Source organism: Mastigoproctus giganteus, chromosome 3 (assembly GCF_048544385.1).
Source record: "Mastigoproctus giganteus isolate SK-2022 chromosome 3, ASM4854438v1, whole genome shotgun sequence".
Taxonomy (NCBI): Eukaryota; Metazoa; Arthropoda; class Arachnida; order Uropygi; family Thelyphonidae; genus Mastigoproctus; species Mastigoproctus giganteus.
The window spans coordinates 210,072,006-210,092,239 of NC_143577.1; the positions used below are offsets into that span (position 1 = coordinate 210,072,006).

The 20,234-nt window shown below is 36.7% G+C and overlaps 1 protein-coding gene across 1 annotated transcript in view; it reads left to right on the top strand.

Moving 5' to 3' along the window:
* Positions 1–1,716: 1,716 nt before the first annotated feature.
* smg (sterile alpha motif domain containing protein 4 smaug) overlaps positions 1,717–20,234 on the top strand; it is a 522,350-nt gene continuing 503,832 nt past the window's right edge. Inside the window, exon 1 of the mRNA XM_090369606.1 lies at positions 1,717–1,854. The gene's annotated coding sequence lies outside the window, so the exon portion shown is untranslated. The remainder of the gene's footprint in view (positions 1,855–20,234) is intronic.

Genomic DNA, 20,234 nt, shown 5'->3' on the forward strand with positions numbered 1-20,234 from the left:
TTTTGGCACTTAAAACACGCACACACGCACACGCGCGCGCGGTGCGTCCATCTAGTACTTATTATTATTATGTTTTTTTTTAACGAATACTCCCTCGCTGCCAGTAGAAAATTACAACGATTGATTCACAGCTTCTAAAAAAGTCCTGGATGACGGTCTGGCTGTGCTGGTTTACCTCTGTTACATGCACACAACAATTTAAAACGTTTTGTTTCGTTGAGAATGTTAGTTTTATTTGGAATTTTGGTTTTCCATCCCACAAATCAGGAACTCGGCCAAAGAATGAGCAAATTGAATTTGAATTTAATAAGAATTTGAATTTATAAATTAGGATTTGCTAATTTTCGAATAAATCAAACATCTAGTACTTATTATTATTATGTTTTTTTTAACGAATACTCCCTCGCTGCCAGTAGAAAATTACAACGATTGATTCACAGCTTCTAAAAAAGTCCTGGATGACGGTCTGGCTGTGCTGGTTTACCTCTGTTACATGCACACAACAATTTAAAACGTTTTGTTTCGTTGAGAATGTTAGTTTTATTTGGAATTTTGGTTTTCCATCCCACAAATCAGGAACTCGGCCAAAGAATGAGCAAATTGAATTTGAATTTAATAAGAATTTGAATTTATAAATTAGGATTTGCTAATTTTCGAATAAATCAAACATCTAGTACTTATTATTATTATGTTTTTTTTAACGAATACTCCCTCGCTGCCAGTAGAAAATTACAACGATTGATTCACAGCTTCTAAAAAAGTCCTGGATGACGGTCTGGCTGTGCTGGTTTACCTCTGTTACATGCACACAACAATTTAAAACGTTTTGTTTCGTTGAGAATGTTAGTTTTATTTGGAATTTTGGTTTTCCATCCCACAAATCAGGAACTCGGCCAAAGAATGAGCAAATTGAATTTGAATTTAATAAGAATTTGAATTTATAAATTAGGATTTGCTAATTTTCGAATAAATCAAACAAATGTGTTATAAATTCATATTCTGTATTACTGACAATAGTTGTTTTCGAAATCGTAAAGGAATACTGCATTTAAAATATGAAACTATTTTATAAATATACCTACGTAATACTCAAGATAGTGTTGCCACCTAGTAGACACTTTCAGAATTAGTTTCGGAACATATTGATGGAATGCATGCTATGTATAATGCACAAACTTGTATAGTAAAAATCCAGATTCTTTTGAATTTGTATTTCAGGATTAGCTAATTTTCTAATACATTTACAGAAACTAGTTTGCATACTATAAAGTTATACATAATAAAAGTTTTCAAAAAAAAATAAGTTATCTAATCTCATGTTAACAATATCAAAATAGCATATGTTATTCGAGATGTAATTTGCTAAAGTAGCTGAACTGTTATAAGCTGATCAAAAGTCTCATCAACTGAATAAAGTTTACCGATTCTGTTTTTAAATATGTAAAGCACAGTTTCTTTTTGGAATTTATAGTTTATGGGAACATTTCTAGATGTTAATTTAGAAAGTGAAAAGACTGTCTCGTCCTTATTTGCAAGGAATTCAATAATCTTTCAAGTAGTAAATAATCATAAAATAGCATTGGATTGTTTGGTTTTCTTCTATTTTCTTATGGATTCCACCACAAAAAAGAAAGTAGTATGTTCTAACAGTAATCAGCGAGTTCCGGGTTCCCGCCATCCGGTGACGTCATAGTGCAACATGATGAGAGCAGCATGTGAGGCCGTGAGGCAGCGTGACATTGTGTTTCTCCAGAGAAGTACTCATGAGGTGGATTATCCAAAAACTTCTTCCTGATCGGTCAAAGGCTGTACTAGTATGACCTTCAAGATAGCAATGGGCACCCAACAATCCGAGTAAGTATCGAGTTCATCTCCTTTTGTTCTGTTGATGTTTGCTAGTGATTGCACCTTGTTTAGCTGCGGGCTATCTGCTGTATTTTCGGTGCTGAGCGACCTCGTCGGACCAAGCTCCGACTTAGTGTCGTAATATGTGAAAAAGGCTTAACTGGGCCAATTACCAAATGATCTGTCTTGCCTTTTAATTAACATTATAATTTTATAATAAACATTGATGTAACAGTGGAAGTGGGTTGCTATACAGCGAAGGATACTGTAAATAGTTCTTGATGGCCGACATTTAAACTCACGAAAACTGGCCAGTAGTGTCAACTGTATACAACGTCAATCATGCATGCTTGTAGAATTGAGCGCAGATGGTTTGTTTACATTTTTAGTATGACTCCTGGTATCGCCTGGCCAGTCTACTTACTTTTAGAATACCTACTTTTATAATTGTATCATTGGTCTTAATGTGATACAAAACAATAATATGAATTATCCTCGTATTTATGTTATTTTAGATTGAAAGAAATAATGATATTCCACAAATTACAAGCAGGCTGTTAGGGAATAGTTGCACATTCATTCATTGGGTGAAAGTGAATTTAGTCAAATAAATAAATTAGTGCTCGTTCTAATACTTTTGCAGGGCGTGTAAACAGCGTATTTGTGACATTAACTTTAAAATCTATTATAAAAGGATTTTTTTTTTTAATTTCAGGAAAGTGAAAAAAAAATCGTTATAAAGTTTGTATTTTAAAATAGTTCAAAGTTATGCAGATATGCATGGAGTAGTGAAGAGAAGATACCAATCGTGTTGTTAGGCATTAAATTTTCGCTGTCCAGCCCTATTGTATTTTTTATGACTGCAATGGTTGCTAACGAAAACTGGATGAAACCAGTAATTATATATCCTGTTTCAATTTTTTATGCACAACCCCTGTACCAGCGTTTTTTGAGAAGAGCTATAAAATTGAGTTTTTGGAATTTTTCTAAATGGTGCATGATTAAGTATGAAATTAGAACTCGTAGGTGTAACAAGGAAAATAATTTTTTCTCAAAGTGGAATTAATTTGTTTTTTTTGTTTGCAAGTATTTTTTGGAAGTATTTTCGGAAGGACTATATACTGTACCAGTTTTTATATTGGGTGCATCTGATGACGTGAAATATTTAGTTGGGGCTTACAGTGCATATAAAATTAATAAATTGCATTTTCATAATATAAATTATCATGAAATGAATTTTAATGATTGGTTCTTACAGACCATAGTGAAACTTTTATCATAAAAGGAAGGTGTCACTAAGGTTACAAATATATAGTAATAACATTAACAGCCGTGTAATTTGTCTTGAATAGACTAATATGAAGGAATTGCGGGGGGGGGTTACAAAGTATATGATTCGAGATTTCATTTGGCAGTAACTTTCCCTGTTTCTTAACCCTATCTTAATGGTTTAGAGACAACCCTACTGATTATTAATCTAATTATAATAAAATTTTAAACATCTTTATGATAGATGCATACCATCTATTAATGTAATTTGTTATTGCATTATGTGTTTTCTCAGGTATGGGGGGCAGAATAAGAAAATAAAAAAGAAGAGAATTGTGCCCTTCCAAAGATAAACTTCTCACCACAGCCTCTGACTAATTATTAAATAGCTTGAAGGCAGAAAGAAACCTCATTTTCCAAGTACAGTTTGAATGGATGTTCCTATATTCAGAAAGCATGAAACTTAAATGGGTTACAGGAACTTTTCATTAGAAATACTGTTGCCATGTCAGTTTACTTTTTTCATAAAATGCTAATTTAGATCATTTAGATCTAATAATCATTTTTATAGCATTCCCTAGATGAGATAGATCAGAGAGAGGGGGGGATGCAATAGGAGGATAGGGGAATGGTACAGTAAATTACCAAGTACTTATGAGGATGTGTGAAAATAAGAATTTTTTTTTTTTTTTTTAATTATTTTTTAAAAAATTTTGGACTTGGTAATGTTGAAAAAACAATAGCAAGTTGAGGTTGTTTACAATAGGATCTGATATGCTGCATAGACCCTGCAAGTTTACATTTGAAGACTTTAATTGTGTTCACACTTAAAGTTTATACACTGCTCACAATTAAAGTTTAAACTTTAATTGTGAGCAGTGTTTCTCAAACATTGTTGGACCAGTGACAGTACTCTCCTAAACTTTAAAAAAATTATCTGTTCTAAGATTTAAAATAATAATTTTCATGAATAATACTTCATTCTCTAATTCAAAAAAATAGTTTTTCACACCTGCACTTTGCTTTTTTACTAACCAATTTAATTAATATCTAAATATTTGCTCTGAATTGTTATTTTTATTTAATTATTATATTGTAATATAATAATGTTTCAAAGTTACAAGCCTATGACAGCTTGTTATCTGCTATTATGATCCTGTGACTTTATAATTATGGGCAGTGTGTAAAAAAAAAAAAGGTTTCGCCAGGTCTCATGTGAATCGAATAAAATGAAAAACAGACTTCTTACTCTTGAAATATAGTCACAATTTGTTTTGCTTGAAAAATAGACTTTTTCTCAGCACTTAAAAACCTTTTGTGTGTGTGTGTGTGACCTTCTTGAACCAGTCTTGCAACCTCTGAGAAGGGGCCACAAGTCACCTGTTAGAATAAGCCCAGGTATGAGCATACCATGTTTAGTGCTGCTCTTCATTTTATGTAGCTGCAGAGGCTTTTGCATTTAGTCTAATGAACCTTCTTAAAAATTATATAAAAAATTACAAGTTGTTTACCTACAGAAAAATGGACTCTTTCACATAAAGTTTCCATCACTAAAAGTGTAATGGAGTTATGCAGGTCATTAATATTTTAATTTATTTTTATTTTTTTTAGTGATGTCCAGAATTCAGTTTCTTGGCTGAGCATTCCAGTCATTCAACAATATACAATTGAAATGACATAGAAATATGTGAATTAAAATAAAAATAATAACAGTAATAAATAGTTAGGGGATATCAGTCAGATATTTAGTAACTAGTACATATAAGTTTGCTTTGCCCTCAGTGTCATCAGTGATGTTTTTAAAAAGAGAGAACATAGGTCAAACTTGTGAAATTAGTTTACCCAAAATTTTTGACTTTATTTATGGTATTTTAAAGTTATGTAATATTGCATATTATGCTATATTATAGAAATTCTCTTTTTCATTCTCACCGAATCGCTTAATTTTTTTTTTTATAAAAGTGTTGTTTTAAATTTCCCCTCTTTCCAAAATATACGTTGTTGTAGACTAATTTGTACCTAGATATGTAATTTATTTTCAAAGGAATATTGTCTTAGATCAAAGAAGTTTTCTAACATCCAATAATATTGTGAAAGTGAAAACCAGCTGTTATCATTTTTGAAAAGTACTAAGCACTGAAATTTGTCACAATTTTTCAGAATCACTGTAAGTGATGTGATTCTTCGTTTAAAGAAGATAATTTAATGTACAACATTTAAAGATTTTATACATCCATCTAGATCAGTGGTTTTCAACCGGGGTTCCGCAAAAACATTCCAGGGGTGCCACGTAATTTTGGGTTTAAGTTACTTAAACTTATTATTATTTTTTAATTTATATGTTTATTTCATTATAAAAAGGTGTACAGTATCTTTTTAATTTTGTTGTGATTTATAATTGATGTTTACTTAGTACCTCTATATAAAGAATAAAATTATATACTGTATATATATATAATTTGTATTATGAAATGTAATAAATAAATATCATTTATAATTTAATATTTTTAGAAATATTAAAAATATAATATAACATTCATATATTTTTAATATTTCATACATACATATATATATATATTTTGAGAAAATTGAGTAGGGGTACTGCAAAATAAAATAAATTACTTAGGGGTGCCGTTATTAAAAAAAGGTTGAAATCCACTGATCTAGATGATATTTGACTTTCAGTAGCATGTGACAAGTGATTGGTTAAAGTTCACACATAATCTTATTGGATAATTTCAGCAGTTCTTAACCTTTGTCCTGAGTTATACCAAGGGTGGTCCTAATGTAGTACACTCTTCAGGGAAAAATGGATCAAGGGGGGTATGCTACTATATATATATTAGGGTGAGGGGAAGACTGATATTTTTCTAGTGTATATTATTTTCTAATTTTGCCATTTATGCAAAAATTAATAACTAATTTCTAGATGAAATTTTGACAATTTCAGCATTATTTTTAGGGAGATTAGTTTATTCCATAAATTGTTATATTTATCTTTTTTTAAACTTAACTTTTGAATGCTATGTATTTAATATTGAAGACTTAAAATGAAGACTATAATGGTAGTAGTAGTTATAACAGAGAAAACCTTTGGGGATAATGAATTGTTTTACCCTAAATAAGGCCTTAATATTGGTACTGAGTGCTTATTTTGCACAGGGCCAGAAACTCTTGTTGAAGGTTACTTTGTTCTAATGTGAACTTGGTTCACATCTTTATAGAAATTTGTTCACATCTTTGTTCTAGTGTTTCACTTTAATCCTGAAGTGGGATATTATTGAATTTTTAACTAGCTAGCAGGTATTCAGAAACTCATAGGTGCACCTATTCCATTTTGATTATTCTGTATTGATGTCTTGAATTTTTAACAGAGAAAGTGGTGCAAACACTCCTTGAAAGGTACTCAGACTTCTCCTTTTGTCAAATGGAGCAAGTTTGATAATGACAGTGTAGAACTTAGATGCACTGCATAAAAATATATTTATCATAGTGTAAATGTAGTATGTTACTGAAAGGATATGTGAAAATTTCAGGTTTTTGAATATTGCTTCTACAGTTGAATAAAGATATGACTAGATAGGACCTAATAGTGAGTTATTCAGTGTACCCAATAAAGTGAATACTTTTTTAAGTTCTCTGGAAAAGTATACAAACATTATAATAGAAACAATTTATTATTTAGCAAATCAAAAAATGTTTTATGGCTTTAATGGTGTCCTTTAGCATCAGTGCAAGAAAGCAGTTTTTTTGGAACATTTTTTCAAACTTTTGAACATAACACATGATCGCTTTTGGCAAATTCTCTAGTTATTATTGTTTTTAGAGGTGTTCTCTAAAAAGGTTTTCTGTAATATACACTGTCTTTTGAATAGTCCCACAGAAAAAAAATACGTATTGAGGGAGGGATAAATCTTGTGACTTGGGCAGCCACTCAGTGGGGGCCTACCCAATCCACTTTAGTAATTTTTCATTTAGAAATTTCATAAATTTAAGGGATTAATTCATAAGAGCATCATCCTTTGTGGAAAGAGAACACTTTTCCTTCAGTTTTAGACTGAGAAAAATCTTGTAATGTTGATCTTCTGAAGTATCATTTCTGAGGGTCCAACGATTCCCTCAGTTCAAATATCAGCCAAAATCACAACACCTAGAAAATTTAATTCCTTTTTGGTTTGGATAATAGGACTCTTGGTTGTCCAGTAAATGCAACTGTATTGGTTAACATGACCACTTATCTTCAAAATTGTGTCATCAGACAACAAGATTTCATTTTACAAATTTATTTTCATTATTTTTGCATATTTTTTTTTTATGTAAACCCCAAACACGAGAGGTATTAGGACCTATAGTACTTAGTTCCGTGCTTGGGTTGGAGGTTGAGAAGATGAAACAAGATATTTGTTGGCATTGGACTTGAACTTCTGTAGACTGTAATTTTCAGGAAATACATATGAAGGAAGGCTGTTCCAGAAAATGGCAGTTGAATGAATAAACGAGGAAGATGAAAAGTTGGTTCTGTGAGTTTGAAGTTGGACAGTAAATGGATGTTGGCTGGTGGCTGCACGTGTTAGGACTGTTTTGAAAGAGAGAGCAGGAATTATAGAAGCTAATTCAGAAGAACAGTGCCCATGGAAGTATCTGTAGAAGTGGCATGCAGCAGAAACAGTATGTCTATGAGACAGCGAGTGGAGAGACTCTGTTAGAGATGAATCATTAATATAATTAACCTAACTGCCCTCTTCTGAATGGAATCAAGAAGCCTGAGAGAGGTTTTGCGGGCACTACCCCATTTGTGGGAACAATATTTCATGGTAGGGCAGATTTGCAATTTATACAGAGTGAGCAGCTGTTTGGAAGAAAAGTAATGGCAAGGATGAAAGAGAAAACCAAGTTTTTTAGATGCAGAGGAAGCAATATTTGTAATGTGCTTGTGCCAAGAGAGATTAGAAGTCAGGGTAATCCCCAAAAGAGATATATCATTTTGCCTAGAAATCGGAGTGTCACCAAAGATAAGCATAGCAGCAGAAGAATCCTTTTCCGAGATATAAGAGAAGACTGAATTTTAGAAGGGTTGAAATCAACTAAGTTGTCTTTGCCCCACTGGAGAATTACCTGAAGATCGGCATTTAAGGAATTGGCAGCAGATTTTCGAGAACTTGAAGCTGATTGAGCTGGACAAGGTTTCTCAAAATGGAAAGTTGAATGCAATGTGCTATCATCGGCAAAACTACGGATAGGATTTCCAATCAATGGAAGAAGGTCATTAATATACACAAGGAAAAGAGTGGGGAAAAGAACTGAACCTTGGGGGCCACCAGCATTAGTGGAGAAGTTAGAAGACAGAGAGCCATCTACCATCACCCTCAGTGAGTGATCAGAGAGAAAACTGGATAACCAATTATAAAAAAAACAGTTGGGAAACCATAAGATGGAAGCTTGTTTAGAAGACCTTTATGCCAAACACGATCAAAAGCCTTTGAGATGTCAAGAGCAACCACTTGTGTTTCACCAAACCTTTCCATCGAATTAGTCCATAAATGGGAAACATAAGCCAGAATATCACCAGTGGATTGACACTGACGGAATCCATACTGGCGATTGTTGATCAGACGGAAGGTTTGTAGGTAGTTTAAAAGTTGGCGGTTAATTGATTTCTCAATTACTTTAGAAAGAGTAGAAGTAATTGCAATGGGATGATAATTGGATGGGAGGGATTTGTCACCCTTTTTAGGAACTGGCTGGATATGAGGAAATTTCCAAGCAGAAGTAAAAACACCTTTGGAATAAGAAAGTGAAAAAAGGCGGCAAAGAATAGGAGTAAGTTCAGGAGCACAGGTTTTGAGAACAAGCGGAGAAATATCATCGGGATCAGGAACTTTCTTAGCATCAAGATCCGTCAAAATCCTTTTGACGGAAAACCACAGTAGTGTGTTGGGAATGGTGGGAGGTGTTTTACCAAGATCATTAATAGCATTAGCATTAGTAGAGGCATTTGATGCAAGAAAGCAAGCTTATGCAGCATCAGCCAAAAAAAAAAAAAAAAAAAAAAAAAACCACTTCCACTTCACCCCTCTGTTCGTTCAAAATACCTGTCCAGCTGACCCTTAAACGTATTTAGGCTATCAACTTCCACGACAAGGAATGGAAGTCTGTTTCACCTACCAACCACCCGCTGGCTAAAGGCAAATTTCCGCACGTCTATCCTACATCTGTCTTTCCTCAATTTGAATTTATGCCCTCTCAGGTGATTATTCTGAGCGAGAGGAAGAATCCCATCAGCATTGAGCATGCTCAAACCATTCAAGGCTTTATACACCTCTATCAGATCACCTCGCTGGTGCCTAGTCTCCAGACACTGTAATTTGCAAAACTTAAGCCTTTCTTCGTAAGAGCAACCCTTTGTTCCATTCACAATTATTGTTGCCCTTCTCTGTACTCATTCCAGCAGCTCTACATCCTTCTTGAAATGAGGCCTCCAGACCTGTATACAGTACTCTAGATGTGGCCTGACCATTGCCTTATACAAGGGAATAATCACCTCCTTATCCCTGCTAGAAAAATTCCTGTATATCATTGATAAGACACCATGAGCTACTCTTGCAGCCCGACTGCACTGCTCAGAGAACTTCATATTTGCCTGCACAACCACCCCCAGGTCCCTTTCATTCTCTACCACTGTCAGTGTAGTACCACAGAGTTGATACGTTGCTCTGGGGTTGCTGTTTCCCATGTGTAGTACTTTACATTTGTCAATGTTAAACTTCATTTGCCACCTCTCAGCCCCTCTGCTCAACCTTTCCAGATCCCGTTGCAGCAGCATAGTGTCAGTAGTGTCCTTGACAACCCTGCCTACCTTTGTATCGTCTGCAAACTTTGACATTAAGCTTGATATACCATCATCAATATCATTTATGAATACAGAAAACAATAATGGACCCAACACTGAGCCCTGAGGGACTCCACTAATAACATTAGTCCACGACGAGCAGTGTCCATTGATTACCACTCTCTGTCTTCTCCCCCTCAGCCACCCCTTTATCCACAGCAGCAATTTGCCTCCAATGTCACCTGCTCCAATTTGTGCAGCAGCCTTCCATGTGCAACAGTATCAAAAGCCTTTCTAAGATCCAAGTATATAATATCAAAGTTATTCCCTGCATCCAGTTCCTTTGTGACTGCATCATAGTATCCAATCAAATTGGTCAGGCAAGACTTCCCCTTAACAAAACCATGCTGTGTCCAAGCTATAACTGAAGTCTTGTCTAAATGATCCTGCAGTGCTTCTTTAACTAGTGCCTCCATTAATTTTCCTGGAACAGAAGTTAAACTCACAGGTCTATAATTACTTGTGTCAGCCTTTGATCCATCTTTGTGAATTGGGGTCACATTTGCACATCTCCAGTCTGTGGGTACCTCCCCTGAGTCCCAGGAAGCTCTCATAATTACGGCTAAGGGTTTGCTTACTTCCTTTCCTGCCTCCTTTAATATCACTGGATAGATCCCATCTACCCCAGGTGCCTTTCTTGTGTTTATCTTCAACAATTTCTCCTCCACTTTACCCTCAGTTATTACAAGATTCTCTAGCTTACTGCTAGAGTTGAATACACCTCTGGCTTTCCCCTCGCTAAATAACTCCTCATGTGTGAATGTCGATGCAAAATATTCATTTAATTTGTTAGCTACCTGAGCAGGATCATCAACAGTTGACCCATCGATATCAATTGGACCAATCTGATTCATCCCCATCCTTCTAGAGTTTACCTAAGTAAAGAACTCTTTTCTGTTTTTCTTTGCATCACTTGCCAAAGATTTCTTGTAATCTGCCTTCGCCTGCCTAACCTCCTTTGTAACTTGGTTACAGATCAACTTGTATCTATCATAGGCTTCTGTGTCATGTGTTAATTTGTATGTATCCCATGCATGTTTCTTCTCTGCCATATGCCTCATCAGTTCATCTGACATCCATTTAGGCCTAAACCTTGAACAATATTTCTTAGTTGGTATGTAAAGCCTAGTAGCTTCCAAGATAAGTTCTTTGAATGCTTCCCATTTTGCATTTGCTGTTGGTAACATCATCAGTTGGTCCCACTGTATAGAATTTAAATACTGTCTCAGTCCATCGTAGTCGCCTTTACGAAAGCAATAACCCTTCCCTTTACCCTAATGGTAGTTACCTCTTTGAGTAAATCCCACTTCAGCACACTGTGATCACTGCCACCTAGTGGTTCATTTATCTGCAGATTCTTAATGCATGAAGAATCACTGCTGATAATCAAATCAAGAGTATTCCTCCCTCTAGTTGCTGATGTAGAAAACAATCATCCAATAAATCCACAAAAGCCTTGGTAGTGTGTGAGCGACCAGCCCCCAAATTCCAGTCAATATCTGGGAAATTAAAATCCCCCATTATAAGACTCTCTGATTTACTGGCCCACTCTATTTCCCTGTACAGTTTCTTATTGTACTCATCAGAGTCATTAGGCCTATAGCACACTCCTACTCCCAATTTTGATTTCCCAATGCTTATGTCACACCAAACTGACTCGACACTGCACTGTCCAGCGATGTCCACTGGCCTCACTTCCTGGGATTTTATGTATTTCTTAACTAATAGCATAACCCCTCTTCCCTTCCTATCCAGTCTATCCTTTCTGTAGACGTTGTACTCCCCAAATTCCAGTTCTGCATTCCTTATATCTGTGTGACACCACGTCTCTGATATCCCAACAATATCTGCCTTTGATGTTTTGAGCAATACCTCAAATTCATCAAATTTATTTACTAAACTCCTAGCATTGGTGTACACGCAAGTATACATGCACCTATTTCTATTCTTAGCTACCCTAACACAACCCACGTGTTTACTTGTACCGCAATGACTCCCAGCAGTCTCTCAAATATCCTGCATCTTGTTTTTCAGGCTTCTGCTCATTCCAATAGAAGCAGTGCAAGAATCTCTTTCACCTCTGCCAGTGGCTACTGTTAATCAATTCGTCTTTGTCTCCCCCCAAGCTAGCAATTTTCCGACCCACCTAACACTGCCTCGATAGCATCAGCAAATATTCTTGCACCCTTTCTATTTAAGTGTATCCCATCCCTGTAAAAGCAATCTCTCCTGTTAACAAGTACAGTCCAGGCTGAAAAAAATTCTACCCCTTGAGCCTTGCACAATCTTTCCAGGGCCGAATTGATTGACAAGGCTCTCATCATTCATACTCCCTCCTATCGTGTCTGGGCAGAATTGCAGACACTTTCAAATTCAACCCTATTTCACGGCTTTTTTTCAACAGTGACCTGTACTTGTTAAGTAATTCTGCCAGTCTCCTACTCTTGATATCATTAGTTCCAACGTGTACAACTATATCACCTTTTGTGCCCTTAAAAGATGATATCTGCTCTACAACATCATCAACCTTTGCCCCTGGCAGACATACTCTGGTCCTGGTCCACCTATCCTTTTTACAAAGCATGTTCCCCATTTTCCTGACAATAGAGTCACCAACAACTACTAGTTCCTTTGGGACTAGTGCATTCTGCCTTGGGGGTTGCCGCTGTGTTGGGCGATGACCAAGTGCAAGCTCTGGCGTTGATGTGGGCAGCTGAGAGCTTGATGGCCCCCTCAATTTAGTTTCTTCAAGGGCATCCACCCTGTCCTTCAAGCTCTCATTTAGGCTCATAAGAACGCTGAGTTGTTGCCTGATTTCGATACACTCCTTGCATCGCGCACACACAAAGACATCCCCCATGGCAATATCATGTCCCGTACCTGAATGCTCCACAAACATCATGCAAGCTATGCATTTTAGAAGGCTGTGATTCAGAAGGCAACTGCCCCCCCTAAGTTCTCCTCTGAGCTATAGCACTTCCATTAGCCTGAGCCTTCTGTTTTGCTGCTCTGGTCTGAGTCATGATTTCTTTTAATTTAAATAAAATTTCAATTTCAGTTTATAACCCTAACTTATCTCCCAACGCAGTTATAACGGGATATATATTTTTTAGTGTCAAGTAGTAATTATCTCCGAGTTCCCTTTATATAACTTCCGTATCAGTTATGTATTAATTAATTATGTTACGTTTGTAATCTAAGTTGGTATATGTATTTAGTTAAAAGTACGATTTAAATGCCAAAGAAGTTCAACAAGTTTAATAGATTTTACCGATCACCGAAAATATTATAACCTATACTATATTAACGCTATCTAGGTTCAGTATATAACGATCGTATGACAAAGACAAAGGCGGGAAGTTACGAATGGTAATCTATGGACACTTAAGTATTAATTAACTTTCAAATCTCGCTGTCTCAATTCAGAATAAACTAACGATCCTTACTAGGTCTATAAGCTACTTACAAAAAATAATTTGATGTAAAAAATATTCAATAAGCGGCTAAATATGGCTAAAAAACTTTTCGTTCTGCGGAGTTGCGACTTGTAACACGTGGATTTGATACCCTTACCGATACTTTTATGCAATTGCAAGGCCAAGTAAAGAATAAATACACCAAATTAATCAGAAAATCACAAAATAATGCTATACTACTAAATTTAAATCAAAATTTTTAGAAAAACAATAATTCCAAATCAATAAATAAGAAAAATCCACTTAGCGGCTTTGAACACGTCTGGCCCCTACTAGCCTCGTCAGCAGACTGTACATGAGTTGAGTTGGAGGAAAAATGGGATGCTAGCAGGTCAGCTTTATCCTTAGTTGAAGTGACAACAGCACCATCTGGTGTGGACAGAGGTGGGAGCAGAGATGGGCTAAAGTTGCAGCCAATAGCTTTGGCAAGAGATCAGAATGCTCGGCTACCATTAGGGCAGGAAGCAAGTTTTCTACTCTTAGCCAGTTCAAACTCTAGTTTGGACTGATTAATAACTGCTTTACAATTGTTGTGAGCTTTGGTGTAGGCAGAAAATGAAACTGAAGAATTGGAAACAAGCCAATTACGATATGCAACGTTCTTATCTTGAACAGCCTTAGCACATTTTTTTGGAAAACCAAGGTTTAGATAAAGGACAAGATTTTAAAGTGGAGTGTGGAATAAAGGATTCCATTCCTACAAGAATAATTTCACTGACACGATCTGAGCAAACGTTGACATCAGAAGTTTTGAAACAATAATCCGACCAAGGAAAAGAACAAAAGAAATCACGCAGGTCATCCCATTTTGCATTCTTGTAATGCCAAACAATACAAAGTTGGGAATAGCCATGAGATAAAAGCTCCATTGGTGAAGAGACAGTCACCAAGTCGTGATTTGAAGTGCCTAATGGATCTCTCACTTCGACCGTGTACTTAGAAAGGTTGTTTGTGAGAAAAAGATCAAGCGTGTTGGCTGTGTGGTTAGGATTGTCCGGTATTCTTGTAGGTAAATGAACAATCTGTGCAAGGTCATTAGTAATTGCAAAGCCTCAGCATCTGGACCAGCTGGGTCGGTGTGACTAGAAAACTGAAGCCAGCTGGAGTTGTGAACATTAAAATCACCATGGAAAATAACTTCACTGTTAGGAAAGTTGGAATGGAGAAAGTCAAGTTGCAAAGAGAGGAAGTCAAAGAGCTCAAATTGATTCGTGGAATTGGGAGAACAGTAGAGACAACAGATGAATATGACACAATGAGGTAGAGAGATTTTAAGCCTGAGAATATCGAAAAGAGGAGATTCCAAATTGCCAAGTCTGACAGGAAATATCAGAACGGACATATGCACAAGGTACCACGTTTGAGGTGAAAGGAATCATACAGCGAATAATTTGGGCATCTGAGATGAGCAGTAGTTGAATCAACCGATAACTGAGATTCTGTCAGAAAAAGTACATGAGGTTTGGCCGACTGCAAGTGGAAATGGACATCGTTGAGATTAGAATTGCGACCACGTATATTTGTGAAATGAATTAGAAAGTGTTTTGGAGATTTAGATCTTTTCGCAGATAAGCTTGCTATATTAGTTTGACAATTCATGGTGTATTCAATAGTAAGAAAAAGTGGGTGGGACATGCTGTATGAAGTAATGAAATTTTTGGATATGGCATACACATGGTAAGAATATATCCAGATCCATGACATAATGTGGCCTCGACAATGCTTCCCACATACACGCTACTCGGACTCCCTCCATTCACTATCTGGCAGAGTAGAGATAGTAAGATTATACACTAGCTGATCTGGAAGCCTCATAGAGAGTTACCAATAGGTTCGGTCCAGTGTACTAACTAGCGGCCGGCCTGCGAACACCGTTTTAGAGCTGTACCCTCAAAATGTAAGGAATATTGGATCTCGCCCGATGTTCATCATAACCTCAAAAGTCATCAATCATACTGCTTGATGGAAGAGATTATTATTATTATTATTATTATTAGCCATATGGTGGAAGAAAGCCTGAGGCTTATGCTGCACCAGCCAAAAAATATATATATTTCCCACGTTACCCTGAGAGAGAGAGAGAGTGTGTAAAAGGGAAGCACCAAGAAAGCAAGAAATAGAAGAATGATGATATCCAGCTCAGGACCCTGGGGTTGCCAAGCCCATACTCACCAGATGTGAGCCCCTGGGGTTGGGGAAGGGTTGACCAGAACTTTGCTTTATTGACTGAACATGGGTTCCACTACTTCAAGCCTTTAATAAGCAAAGTGGTGATATTGCACCCGTTGATGAGAGTCACCTACCACCTAGTACTGCCTGGTAACATAGAGGGGCAGCATTCCTCCATGTGGTATGGGCACCACACCTCGACCTCTGCTTACATTGGTTCACACCTGGGTGGTCACCCACCATGTACTTGTGCGTGGAGGTTATACCCAAGATTACTAACAGTTCCACCATCACGAAGGTGCAAGCAGAGGATTTGGCTGTCACAGACTGTCCGGACTTTGCCGAAATTGGGTCCGCTTGACTTGAGTGTCACTCGAATATCAGTTCCATCAGCATTTTAGACTCCCAGGTAGCAAGTACAGCTTGTCTGGCATATCTGAGAGAATGTCTGTGACAACCTCAAGGACCATCTGGAGAAACTTTCTTGTGAAATCAGATTGCTATTCTGAATCTTAAAAAAAAAAAAAAAAAAAAGATTTGCCAAACTTTAGAGTTTGGAGGATATTTAACTCTCTTGAAATCTTCTTGTGGATGTATTTTTTTTTTTTTTTTTTTTGGATGGGGGTAGTGGCTTGCTTAATTATTTGGTAGTGTGTTTTAAGGGTACATGTATCAAATGGGGAAGCATATCTTGTTTGTTACCTCTGCTGCCATGATGGTTATAAAACTTTACTTCTTCCTACAATAAACAACGAAAAAAAGCTTTCTATATACATATGCGTGTGTGTGTGTGTTTTACATACCCCCAGTTATTATTATCATCTGTTCTTCTCCTTTATGGGTTTTTCATCCGGAATTATTGTAACACCAGTGATGGATACTGGTATCAGGTTCATGGAGTGATTGTCATGTCCAGCTATATTTGATATTATTGGTCAAGGAACATTGATTATTCTACAGGTGTTCAGGATCACAGCTTTCCTTATAGGTGTTCTCTGGGAAGCCTAGTGTTGCTAAGTTCTTATACAGAATTTTAGGCACTATGCTGATGGTTGACATGATGATTGGGATAGCCATTATTTATTGTGTATGCCAGATTTTGACTTCCTTTCTAAGGTCTGTAATAGCTCCCTGATCTTTACCTCATAGGTTTTCTGGAGGTTGCTCGCATTTGGTACCCAATGTTGATCAGGTAGGTAGGTAGGTAGTCTTTCTTTCTTGTTGGTGAGGGTCGTGTTGATTACCTGGTCTTGGATGTCAGTCTCAGGGAAGACCATTCCATCTGTAGGTGAGCCAAGCATTGGAAGTCTTTTATCTATGTAATAGTGATGGAAGTCATTGTAGTACCTGCCATGGAGTGCCTTCTTTGCCCGTCTTTCTCTCATTGTTTCTTCCATCTGGGTGGTTGGTATCGAGCTGGGTGTGCTTATAGCCTGGTAGAGTGGCACCGTGCTTTTTTTGGAAGTAATCTTTCAGGTTCTCAGTTGCTTTATTCTGTTATTTCATGAGTTCTGTTAAACCCTTCTTCCTTTCCAGGTTATGGTCAGTCTTTCGAAGGTCCCTTCAGCTGGTGTTGGCAAATGTTTTTCATCATTTTCATGATCTCCTCCAGCTAAGTGTTAGGCCACTCTGTGATCTCAGAGGAGTACATTACCGGAACCACATCAGTGTTTGATTTTAACTACGTTCCCTCCATTTAGCTTACTTTTAGCAGGTCTCTGATAGTATTTCTTGGTCAGGCTGGCCTTAATCTCCTTGTGTTTTAGGGGTTCTCAACCTTTTTTTTGTTAATGTACTACATTAAAAAAAAATGGAAGGTTATTGTAACGCCACAGTAATAAATCATAAATTTTGTTGGTGTTTTTATATATTTTTAATTAAATTTTTTTTTTCTTCTGGATTCATGTACCTTCTTACACAATTAGATGTGTCATTAATGGTACGTGTACTACAAATTGAGAACTTGTGTTCTAGCTGTTGAGCTTGCATCACACCAGGTATTTGTAGGTATCTCTCTTTCTGTTATGGCTTTTTACCTGTCTTTAGCAGACAGTTTTGACTGACTGGTTTACCCTGATGCAATCTGTGGTCTTATTATTGTTATTGTTTTTATTATTTTGCTGTTTAATTAGTAAGTTTTTATTGCTGTGGGATCATAGGTTCCTGTCTAATTTTGCTGAATGGTATAAAATATAGTTAGAGAATCTAAAAGAGAAATTATGACACCTAGCTTAAAGTTCCAGTAATGGTCAGCAGCCTAGAGTGCTGAAATTAATAGATGACAGTAAAAAAAATAATAATAATAAATAAATAAAAAATAAATAAATAACAAAAAGGTAGTAACTAAAAACAGCATTAGCATCAGTAGTGGCACATGATGCAAGAAAGCAAGCTTATACGTCAGCCCAAAAAAAAAAAAAAAATTCACATTCACTTATTCATTCACTCCAAAAGTTTGTGCAATTCTTCCTTGAATTTGTTTAAGCTATCAATTTACAACGACAGATGGAAGCTTGTTCTAGCAGTGAACCACTCACTGTCTAAAGGAAAATTTCTACACATCTATTCTGTAACTGGCTTTCCTCAATTTGAATTTATGCCCTCTCAAGTGCGTATTCTTAGGAATAATTCCATCAGCATTGAACTTGCTCAAACCATTCAAAGCCTTGAACAGCTCACTCAGATCACCTTGCAGGTACCTGGTCTCCAGATGCCGAAATTTGCAGGTTAAGCCTTTTTTGGTAAACGCACCCTTTTGTTCCCCTCACCAATCTCGTTGCCATTCTCTGTACTCATTCCAGCAGCTCTACATCCTTCCTAAAATGAGGCTTCCAGACCTTTATGCAGTACCCAATCAAGACATGGCCTGACCATGCCTTATACAAAGGGATAATCGCCTCCTTATCCCTGCTATCAAATTTCCTGTATATCATTGACAGTACCCAATGACCTGTTCTGGCAGCCTTTCTGCACTGCTCAGAAAACTTCATATCTGATGGCACAATTATTCAAAGTTCTTTTTCATTCTCCACTACCCTGTGTGTAGTACTGTATAGTTAGTACGTTACTCTGAGGTTACTGTTACCCGTATGCAGTCTTTGCATTTGTCAGTGTTAAACTTCAGTTGCCACCTAGGCACGCTATAGCCAGTGTAGCTTATGCGCCATTAAACACCCATAACACACACAGTTGCCACCTCTCAGCCCATTTTTTCTAGATCCTGTTGCAGTAGCGTAATATCATTAACAACCTTGCCAACCTTCATATTGTCTGCGAACTTGGTCTTTAAGCCTAATATATGTTCATCAATATCTTTGATAAATATACAAAACAACAATGGTCCCCAACACCAAACCCTGGAGGACTCCACTAATAACATAGTGTGAGGTGATCTGATTGAGGTGTATAAGGCCCTGAATGGATTGAGCAGGCTCAATGCTGATGGGATTCTTCCTCTTGCTTAGATAACAAACCTGAGGCAGCATAAACCGAAATTGAGGAAAGATAGTTGTCGAATAGATGGGTGGAAATTTTCCTTTAGCCAGTGGGTAATTGATTGCTGGAACAAACTTCCATCTGTCGTGGAAATTGATAGCTTAAATAAATTCAAGGCAGAACTAGACAAACATTTGGAACAAATGGAGAATGGGTGAAATGTGAAGGTTTTTTTTTTTTTTTTGCCTGATACTACATAAGCTTGCTTTCTTGTATCATATGCCTCTGCTAATTCTAACGTCCATGAAGAGCAGTGTCCATTGATTACCACTTTGTCTTTTCCCACTCAGCCATCCTTTTATCCATAGCAACAACTTGCCCTTGATTCCACACTGCTCCAATTTTACAGCAGCCTTCGTTTTGTAACAGTTTCAAAAGCTTTCCTGAAATTTCAAAATTATTTATCAAAATTATTTTTTGCATCCAGTTCCTTTGTGACCTTATTGCAGTATCCAATCATATTTCGTCAGACAAGATTTTCCCTTAACAAACCCATGCTGGGTCTGAAATATTACTGCAGTCTTGTCTAGATGGTCCTGCAATGCTTCTTTAATGAGTGACTCCATTAATTTCCTTGAAAAAGAAGTTAAACTAACAGGACTGTAATTACTCGTGTCACCCTTTAATCCCCGTTTGTGAATTGGTATACATTTGCACATCTCCGGTCCATGGGGATCTTCCCTGGATCCAAGGATGCTTTCATAATTAATGTTAAGGGTTTGCATACTCCCTTTTCTGCCTCTCTCAATATAACTGGATAGATGTCATCCACCCCAGGTGCCTTTCTTATGTTTAACTGCAACAATTTCTCCTCATCTTTCCTCTCAGTTATTACAAAGTCTTTTAGCTCCTTATTAGAGTTTTATAAACTTCTGGTCTCTACTTCTTTACAGAATTCCTCATATGTGAAAGTAGATGCAAAATACCTTTTCAGCTTGTCTGCTACCTGAGCAGGATCATTAACAGTCAACCTGTCAATATCAAGTGGACCAATTTGATTCATCCTCTTCCTTCTCGAGTTTACATAAGTAAAGAAGTCTTTGAATCCTGTTCCAAAGATTTCTCGTAATCTGCCTTCACCTGTCTAACTT